Here is a 10,395-nt window from a genome sequence, read left to right as displayed (position 1 = left end):
CCACCACTCCGCATCTGCCTCTATGGATTCCCAGGAGGCTGAGCGGCCGCGAAGTCCGGATGTCCGGGCGTTTCCCGCAGCTGGTGGCTCTGAAATGGCCTTTTGGAGTAAAACTTGGGTCGGGAAGAAGGCAAAGTGGAAAATGGTGTTAGGTCGTCGGGGCGGAGTCGTAGTGCCGAAATGGACAGTAGCCTGGGAGACAGAATCCCGACCGGGACCTAGTGAGAAAAGCCCCTCGGCAAGGTTCCCCTCGAGGCGGCCGCCTTCGGCAACCTCCGGGAGAGTTTCGGCTCTTTCCGGCAGTTCCAGCTCGGGCCCTCCACTCCCAGCGCGCGCTGTCCCCCCACCCCACGCCGCCCAGCTCTTTCTGGGCACTGGCCATTCTGCACGCAGGCGCGAGCTCGTGTCCCACCCGTCCCCACTTCCATCTAGTTGGTTCCCGACCCACTCTTCCAACCCGTTCCCTTTGTCGTTCTTCCCAATCCCCGGCGACGCCTGAGCTCCCTGAACTCGGGCGCGCGATCTGGCGGGCGGTGCGAGGTGCGAGGGACCCGGTCACGATAGGAGCGGCAACCCGACGGACTGGAGACAGCCTCCGGCCCCGCGCCTCTCCGCGCGCAGGTCCCCGGCTCGCGGGCCGCCTCGCGCCCGGGCCTCGCTCGCGCGCGCCCGTCGGCTGCAACGGCCTCGAGCTCGGCGCGCCGCGTTCGCGCCGGCGCGAGCACGCGCCCTGTGCGCTGGCTGGCTGACGCGCACGCGCCCGAGTGGGCTGCGGGGCGGGGCGAAGAGCTCGAGCCGCGGCTAGGTCGGTGTGGATCGGCTGGCCCTGCGGGCCTCAGCCGTGGCTGCGATTCCCAGCCCGCCGCCCGGCAGAGGAGGGAAGAGAGGAAAGGGGCGGTTGGGGCGGGGCGGCGTCCGGCTCCGGGAGAGCTGGGGGAGGAGCGCGGCGGCTCCGGTGGCGGCTCTAGAAGAGGAGGAGGAGGCGGCGGAGGAGCTCCTTTCCTCTTCTCAGACCCGGGAGCGTCCCGGACGCAGAGCCGGAACTGGGGGACGCGGCGACTGCGGGGGCCTGGGGTAGGTGAGGCTGAGGGTGCTGGGTGGAGGGGTTGGTGGGGGATGAAGCGGGGCACAGAGGTGCAGAGAGCGGGCTTGAGGGAAGGCACAGGGGGAGGGGGCAGTTGGTGGGGGTTGGGGTACCGAGAGGAGGGGGACGTGAACCCTTTGGGACCTGGAGTGCCCAGATGGTGAAAGGTTTCTGTGGTCAGTGGGGCGGGCCGAAGCACACGGGTCCGAGTTGGGGGGTTTCCGGAGGCATAGGCCAGGGAAACAATGGAGCGAGGGGGGACTCTGATGTGAGCGTGTGTGGGGTACTGGATTTTAAGAACCAACGAGAGATCGAAAGGAATGAAAGAATGGATCATTTGGTATGAGAAGTACAATGAACTGGGAATTCAACGGGGATGCGTAAGGTCATCTGCGTGGGTGTCCGACGTACTTAGGATTTGGGGGCAAAGTGGGATTTAAAAATAAGAGCTAGGGGGGCATTCTTGGAATGGGGGGGCGGGAAACGGAACGGAAAATAAAGCAAAGTGGGGCAGAGACATAAAATAGATGTGGTTTGGGCTTGAATTAAAGCAGAAGGATAAATCCAGTTAGAGAGTATAAGTTAGGTGGACTGGAGTGGCATTTTTCTCCTAATTCATCCAGGATGACTGGGTTCTTTTAGAAGGTGGATCTTTCTCTGGCATGTCCCTCTGCCAAAGACTACAAGCCGCTCTTTTAATAATTGGTTATCATTTATAGTTCATTTCATTGATAAAGCATGCTTGTAATATTTATTTTCTCTCTATGTAATTTACCTGCGGTTAATGAAGCAGGAGAGGACAAGTCACTAAAAATAGACATCTTGCTTTGAGTTCGGTCATTGATAATGCAGAGTTTAGCGTGTTTGGTCATTGATAATGCAGAGGTTAGAGTGTTTGGAGGAGAACCGAGAGTTTGTTTTCATTTAGACCAAAAGGTGATGAACAGCCTTGATAAAATCTAAGTTATCTGTACTTTGTTAGAATTACAGTTTCTCACTGAGAAATGATCATGTACCATCTGCTACTGGTTTTATGCTTGTGGGAGAGAGTTTGGGTTCTTCCTCAAGAAATTCTTGATGCTGATTTCAAATTATCAGGCTGCCTTGTACCTTCCAGTTTGAATTAAGGTGATTTGAAAATATCGTGGGAAAGTGTATTTGGGGTTATGATCTTTGCATTTCCTTGATACTTGGATTTCCAGACCAAATTTTGAATGGTACTAGATACAAGATTGCTGATTTTGAAGTTGTAGTTACCATTATGTGTTCATAAATAGTCCACATTAAGCTTTTTACTTTGGGGAGCATTAAAGTTTTGCTGACTCATCTAAGATTTCTGCGAATTTTTCGGTTTACATTTCTCAGCTAGGTCTCGGATAGTGGCATTATACTATTTTATAAAAGTCCAAAAATAATGATCTGAACGTCACTTTTCTTCTGTTATAAAAACTGAACAAAGCAAGAAGTGAGTGCAGTTTCCTCATTAGTGATAATGAGGCTCTTTATTGACCTCTTACCGTAGGCTAGGCAAGGTGCTAAGATTGTTTTGTGTGTATTATCTCATTTAATTTAATCCTCACAATCATTTCCTATTTTATAAATTAAGAGATTAAATAACTTACTAAGGTCACAAAACTAGTAGTAAATAAAGCTGAATTCAGACCCAGCTCTGTTTGATGCCTTCTTTAAATCTTTCCTGTTGTTCTACCTGCTTTCTCCTCCTGATCTTGGTTGAAGTACAAGCATGAATTGGTTGAAACCTGGGTCTGATATAGTGATTTAGACAAAGATTGGGTTGATGGGCTACATCTGTAGAGTTTATGGAAGGTTTATTGCCCCTGTGATTTAACAAATCTTCGGGGGCCCAGATAGTAGGCAAAAACATCTTCTTGTTAAGGGTTTGTCCTGTGAGCACACGTAATTTTCTGTTCAGTCTGGTGTACTGCTGAAGTACTGTGCATACGTGGCACTCTTCCTTGTAGAAGTCAAGACAGCCAGTTGTGGAGCCAAAACCAATTAACTCTGGAAAACAGTCGAAAACTGCTGAGTGCTCAAGTGCCCTCGTAGCACCTGTTGAGTCCACAGTTGGTACTGGCATTATCTCTAAATATAGACAGGATCCTCTTAGAAACCAGGAGTAAAACAACTAGAACCGAGAGAAACAGCTGGGGCCTGAGGGAGGAGCCAGAGCTTAATGGCCAAAACATCAGCATAGCCTGTGGAGGCTGATCCAGGAGCAGCAAAAGCTACAGATACTAGTGAATTGCAGGAGGGGAGGGAATTTTTTTGTTGTTGAGCATTTAGGTATTCTAAGGACTGAACTCACTGTGTTTTATATATATTACTTTATTAGATCTTCAAACAATCCTTATAAGGTAGTTGTAAGCATTTTTCTCATATTTCAGATGAGGCTTAGAAAGGTTAAGTAACTTCATAATGGTGGTGAAAGAAGTTTGTGTTTTTATTATTATTATTATTATTATTGTATTGCTGCTTGCAGTTTCCATTGTAGAGCCACCATATTAAAACTGGGAACTTAAAGTCACTCTTTAGGATCCATTGTGCTTCTTTGTTAGAAGTAAAACTGATTATTTCAGTCTTGCTGCTTACATTGGAGACTGGAAGGTAAAGCTTATATTTTTCTGATTTAATTGTTGGGAAGGGGAGCCCATTCATTATTTAGCAAACGACCTCCTACAGAATATAATTCACCTTCTAATATATCTTCCCATTTATATATACCAATATATGATATTGATATATATATCTGTAGCAACATGAAAATGGCATGTCCATCCCTCCTATTCTGAGGTCTTGACATTCAGGCAAGTCATCGAGGCTCTGGAGGATGACAGTGAAGCATGCTTGTTGCAGACTCTTACCACTTTTCTTGATATGTTTTTGCCACAAAGGTTTGACCATCATTCTTGCTTGGTTACTTAAAAAAAAATTGTGGTAACATATACATAACATAAAATTTACCATTTAAACCATTTTTTAAGTCTACACTTCAGTGGCATTAAGTACATTCATATTGCTGTGTAACCATCACCACCGTCCAACTCCAGAACATTTTTATATTCCCAAACTGAAACTCCTATTAAACAATAACTTCCCATTCCTCTTTTCCCCCAGCCCCTGGCAACCACTATTCCACTTTCCATCTCTAGGAATACTATTATTCTAGGTACCTCACATAAGTGGAATCATATAGTATTTGTCCATTTGTCTCTGGCTTATTTCACTTAGCACAGTGTCTTCAAGGTTCATCAGTGTTTTAGCCTGTGTCAGAATTTCATTCCTTTTTAGGACTGAGTAATATTCCATTGTAAGCATATACCACATTTTGTTTATCCATTCATCTGTAAATGGACACAGGTTGTTTCCACCTTTTGGCTATTGTGAATAATGCTGCTGTGAACATTGGTGTACAAATATCTGTTTGATATCTGTTCATATGGTAATCCTATGTTTAATTTTTTGTGGAAGTTTGGTGACTTTTAAACGGTGGTTTTATTGTGTGTTCACCTGAAGGTAGTACTTGACCTTATGTTCGAGGGCTGCTGTTTCCTCTACTGACTTTTTCTGTACAGTTTGCAGGACACTTGCACTGGAAATGATTCAAAAGGAAATGATTTATCCAGTGTTCATGGCTCTCTCTTAGCTTCTGTCTAATTATATTTATGTGTCAAGACATCTGGCAAGCACATGAAAATACATTTCAACTTAACAATAAAAGTACTTTTGAAAATCGTGTAGACGGTTCAGTTGATGAAGAAAGTGGGAGTTTCTGTTCTAAAGTATGAAATGTATCCAATGTGGAAGGAACCATTTGTTATATACAGATCTTTCCAGTCATACCTATAAATGTGGATGATCATTTTAAGAATGTTATTTGTATGTATATTTGAAAAATGTGTCAATAGTGTAGAGCATCTTCAGTTCACTTTGCTGCCTTTGATTGAAATTTAGGGTGCTTTTTTCATTTTAAAATGTTTTACATGTATGAGCTGTTGGTTATTGCTTACCTTCTATAACCCTTCTTTATTCATTGAAAAAATTTGAGTGCCTACTATTACTTTAAATATTTCAAGAAGGTAGCTGTATTACAGGAAGTACTGTTTGAGTCCATTTTTTCTCCCTCCCTGTATATATTTGAGAGAGAGAGAGTTGTCACATAGTACTAGATATAATAGATTGAAATATCTTCAGGCTGACAGTGAACTGTCTCTTAGGATGGGTCTAACCTCCAATTTCATTTTTTCCAATTGTCGCAGGAGGTTAATTACGCCTGCATCTTGCTTCTTGAGTTACTGGGTTACAAAGGGACTTCAGGCTCACATGCCATTTTCTGGGAGCCTCATAGGAGTCTTAGTGAGCTCACACTTACCTTGGAGGTGGTCTGTTGGTTCTGAAATATTTTCAAAAGATTTAAAGTTTATATACACTTTAGGTTGCTGATATTAAGGATTGGCCAGAAGCCAGCATTTACTCTCTATGTTCAAATCCACCATAGCGGCTGGTTGTGGTGGGTTCCTGAAATATACATCCATCTTCTACACAGATTCTGCAGCAGCAGCCCCAGACCCTTAAAACATTCTGTAGGGTCTGAGAACATAACCATCAGCTTCAAGGCAGCTTCTGCAGTCATTGTCCTATGACTAATTTGTAGTTAGGGTTACACAGGGATTCTTACTAGTTCAAACCTTAAATGACAACCTTGGGTTGTTGGTAAGGATTTTTATATTACTTAATTAACAAGATGACATGATTACTAGTTGTGGAGTGTGTATGTGTGTGTGTGTGTGTGTGTGTGTGTGTGTCTGTCTGTGTTCATTTTTAGAGTTGGCTAAAGGGTGTTGGGACTGAGAAGTAGGTTTGTGATGAGGCCATTATATGATTATAGATGGGTCATGTGAGATAAGTGAAGATATCTTTCGTACCTGAAGATGCTACCAGTGATGTTACTTCCTGTTGACCTGTAGAACTGCAAAGACCTGTTTGTAAAACCTACAGTCTTTCCTCTCTTGAGTACATGTGATCTGTCCAGTAGTAAATGATCTGCTGCTGTTTTAAGGCTACCATCAGTAGTAGAGCAATACTTTTCTTTAAATTATCTGCTTAGTCTCTGATTACAACATGTCAGTGTGGTCAGCCCACTGCTGGCTCTTCCTGGCTATCTTCTACTGTTACATTGATTCAGAATGTACAGTACTGTGTGGTGGAAGTGACTCTTCTGCTCACTTTGTTTGGTTATCCTCTTATATCTTTATAGTAAATTGCTGTCATAGCCTACCTGCATATGCTGCACAAGCGCTCAGGACAAGGATCTCATCATTAGAAGCTCCCTCACATTTGATGAGAACAGTGAAACTCGTTTATAACTATGATGGAATGACAGGAAATTAAGGTGTTGTAGGACCTATTGAATAGTAGGTGGTACAGAACCACCACAGACTAAGGCAGCCATTTAACTCAGATGCAAACTTGATGTTTTGTTACATCTTACTAGTCAGTACACACTAGGTTTCTTTTTGTTTTTTTTTTTAAGTTTTATTTATTTATTTATTTACTTATGACTGCCTTGGGTCTTAGTTTCTGTGCGAGGGCTTTCTCCAGTTGCGGCAAGCGGGGGCCACTCTTCATCGCGGTGCGCAGGCCTCTCACTATCACGGCCTCTCTTTGTTGCGGATCGCAGGCTCCAGACGTGCAGGCTCAGTAATTGTGGCTCACGGGCCTAGTTGCTCCGCGGCATGTGGGATCTTCCCAGACCAGGGCTCGAACCCGTGTCCCCTGCATTGGCAGGCGGATTCTCAACCACTGCGCCACCAGGGAAGCCCCACATTAGGTTTCTTGAGATGGTTATCTAATTCCTTGTTAAGTTGACAGTACTTTAAACAAAGCTTAGTTGGGTAATCTTTTTCACCTCTGTCACGATTCAAACGTTGTATTTTATGGAGGTCTGTTTTTTTTTGGCTGTGCTGTAAGGCTTGCGGGATCTTAGTTCCCAGATCAGGGATTGAACTCGAGCCCCAGCAGTGAAAGTGCTGAGTCCTAACCACTGGACCACCACGGAATTCCCTGGAGGTCTTTTAAAAGTTATTTGAGGGCTTCCCTGGTGGTGCAGTGGTTAAGAATCCGCCTGCCAATGCAGGGGGCATGGGTTCCAGCCCTGGTCTGGGAAGATCCCACATGCCGCGGAGCAACTAAGCCCGTGCGCCACAACTACTGAGCCTGCACTCTAGAGCCCGTGAGCCACAACTACTGAGCCCACGTGCCACAACTACAGAAGCCTGTTCGCCTAGAGCCCATGCTCCGCAGCAAGAGAAGCCATTGCATTGAGAAGCCCGCACACCGCAACGAAGAGTAGCCCCTGCTCGCTCCAACTAGAGAAAGCCCGCGTGCAGCAACGAAGACCCAGTGCAGCCAAAGATAAATAAAATAAATAAATTTATTTTAATAAAAAAGTTATTTGACATTTGTCATTTGTCTGCCAGCCCATAATGTTATGATGATCCAATAAGTTAGACTACACGGTATTGTTATGTGATGTTATTTTAATTTGGGAGTACAGGAAACAAGACAACAACGATTACTAAATTTGTGTTTGGGCATCTAACCTGTTGAAATAGAAGAAGCTCCTGAAAAAGGAGGGATATTTGGCACCTTCATCCTGTTACCTAAAATCTTTTTTTTTTTAATTATATCTTTATTTATTTATTTATGGCTGCATTGGGTCTTCGTTGCTGCACACGGGCTTTCTCTAGTTGCGGCGAGCGGGGGCTACTCTTCGTTGTGGAGCACGGTCTCTAGGTGCGTGGGCTTCAGTAGTTGTGGCACGTGGGCTTCAGTAGTTGTGGCTCGCGGGCTCTAGAGCGCAGGCTCAGTAGTTGTGGCGCACGGTCTTAGTTGCTCAGTGGCATCTTTCCGGACCAGGGGTCGAACCTGCGTCCCCTGCATTGGCAGGCGGATTCTTAACCACTGCGCCACCAGGGAAGCCCTGTGTTACCTGCAATCTTAACATTTAAGTACGATCCAGTAGAATTACATTTGATTTTGACATGATTACAGTTTTGATTGGGCAGGAAAGCTGATTCTTTCACACTCTACTGGCTAATTATTTCCATTGCGAAATAGCCCCAAGTATATTATTAAACTTCGGCAGCTGAACTTTTTGATGTCTGAAATGTGGATCTACTGAGTGGTGTTAGTTATGATCAGGCCAATACCGATAGTATATTTATAATATTTCCATGTTGTAATATTTTCTTCTAATTTATAATTAAAGTAAGGAAGCTGTACAGCATGTTCATTAAGAGCACAAAAGTTGTAGTAGTATCAGGTAGGAGTTGTGCTAGCAAGTTGGATTATAGATAGATTGGCATAAAATTTTAATTGTTGGGGAGAGGACCTGTGAAGGTCCTACGTGCTATCAACATTAAGAAAAAAGAGCACAAATCTGGCTCTGAATCTCTGCTTCTCTGCCTACTCCCTCTGTGGATTTGGTCAAGTCATTTAATTTCTCTGAGCCTGTGTTTCTGAACCTGCACAATTGGTGTAGTAGTACCACAGAATTGTCATGACTATTGGATTTTTTTTTTTTTGAGGTGAAATTCACATAACATAAAATTAACCCTTTTAAAGTATACAGTTCAGTGGTATTTAGTAAATTCACAGTGTTGTACAATCATCACTCTGTAGTTCCAGAACTGTTACATCAACCCCAAAGGAGACCAAATACCCATTAAGCAGTCTCTCCTCATTCTCCCCAACTCCTATCTCTGTTAACCACCAATCTCTGCGAATTTACCTCTTCTGGATATTTCAAGTAAAAGGAGTCATATAATATGTGACCTTTTGTGTCTGGCTTCTTTCACTTAGCATAATGTTTTTGAGGTTCATCCATGTTGTAGCATGTATCAGTCCTTCATTCCTTTTAGTAGCTGAATACTATCCTACTGTATGAATATATCATATTTTGTTTATCCATTTTTCTGTTGATGGGCAGTTCTTTCATTTTTACCTTTTGGCTGTTGTGGATAATGCTTCTTTGAACATTCATGTACCCGTTTTTGTTTAAATACCTATTTTCAATTCTTTTGGTTCTATACCTGAGAATAGAATTGCTGGATCGTGTAGTATTTCTGTACTTTTTGAGGAACTGCCATACTGTTTTCCACAGTGGCTGTACCATTTTACATTCCCACCAGCAGTGTACGAGGGTTCCAATTTCTCCACATCTTTGCCAACACTTGTTATTTTCCTTTTTTCTTTTGGATTGTAGCCATCTTTGTAGGTGTGAAGTGGTATTGTGAATTTGATTTGCATTTCCTTACTAGTGACTAGTGATGTTGAGCATCTTTCATGCACTTACTGGTCATTTGTATATCTTTGGAGAAATGTCTATTTAAGTCCTTTGCCCATTTTTAAATTAGATTGTCTTTTTCTTGAGTTATGACCATTGCCTTTTTTAAAAAAATTTATTTATTTATTTATTTATTTATTTATGGCTGTGTTGGGTCTTCCTTTCCGTGCGAGGGCTTTCTCTAGTTGCGGCAAGCGGGGGCCACTCTTCATCGTGGTGCACGGGCCTCTCACTATCGTGGCCTCTCTTGTTGCGGAGCACAGGCTCCAGACACGCAGGCTCAGTAGTTGTGGCTCACGGGCCCAGCTGCTCCGCGGCATGTGGGATCTTCCCAGACCAGGGCTCGAACCCATGTGCCCTGCATTGGCAGGCAGATTCTCAACCACTGCGCCACCAGGGAAGCCCACCATTGCCTTTCAATGGTTATAAAACACTTAGATCAGTGAGTGCATGTAGTACGCACTTAATAAATAATCGTTATAATTATTTTTGCTACATGTGACCTGAGTTGGAACGAAACGTTGCCTACCTTTTCCAAATAGGTTTGGAGAGGCAACAAAACCTATCATTTGTTGTCAATAAGGGTTTGACTGTGTTAGTGTTGATAATTTGCTTTAAAAAAAATTTATTTATTTCTGACTGTGTTGGGTCTTTGTTGCTGCGTGTGGGCTTTCTCTAGTTGTGGCGAGCGGGGGCTGCTCTTCATTGTGGTATGCAGGCTTCTCATTGTGGTGGCTTCTCTTGTTGCGGAGCTGTTGCGGAGCGTGGGCTCTAGGCACGTGGGCTTCAGTAGTTGTGGCACACAGGCTCAGTAGTTGTGGCTCGCGGGCTCTAGAGCACAGGCTTAGTGTTGTGGCGCATGGGCTTAGTTGCTCCGCAGCATGTGGGATCTTCCCGGACCAGGGATTGAACGTGTGTCCCCTGCATTGGCAGGTGGATTCTTAAC

At 44.2% G+C, this 10,395-nt stretch overlaps 1 protein-coding gene across 4 annotated transcripts in view; it reads left to right on the top strand.

Moving 5' to 3' along the window:
- The first annotated feature begins 761 nt into the window (after nucleotides 1-761).
- The window catches only part of SPATS2 (spermatogenesis associated serine rich 2), a 141,078-nt gene continuing 131,444 nt past the window's right edge, over nucleotides 762-10,395 (top strand). For 2 of the 4 annotated variants that reach the window (XM_082421382.1, XM_082421383.1), the window contains exon 1: nucleotides 763-1,074. The gene's annotated coding sequence lies outside the window, so the exon portion shown is untranslated. Of the gene's footprint in view, nucleotides 1,079-10,395 lie in introns of all 4 variants that reach the window. The other 2 variants (XM_082421381.1, XM_082421384.1) reach the window with 2 other exon arrangements.

This window comes from Balaenoptera physalus (assembly GCF_965194825.1).
Source record: "Balaenoptera physalus genome assembly, chromosome: 13".
Classification (NCBI taxonomy): domain Eukaryota; kingdom Metazoa; phylum Chordata; class Mammalia; order Artiodactyla; family Balaenopteridae; genus Balaenoptera; species Balaenoptera physalus.
Note: the sequence above shows the minus strand (reverse complement) of the source record. Positions and strands in the feature narration are given on the sequence as shown.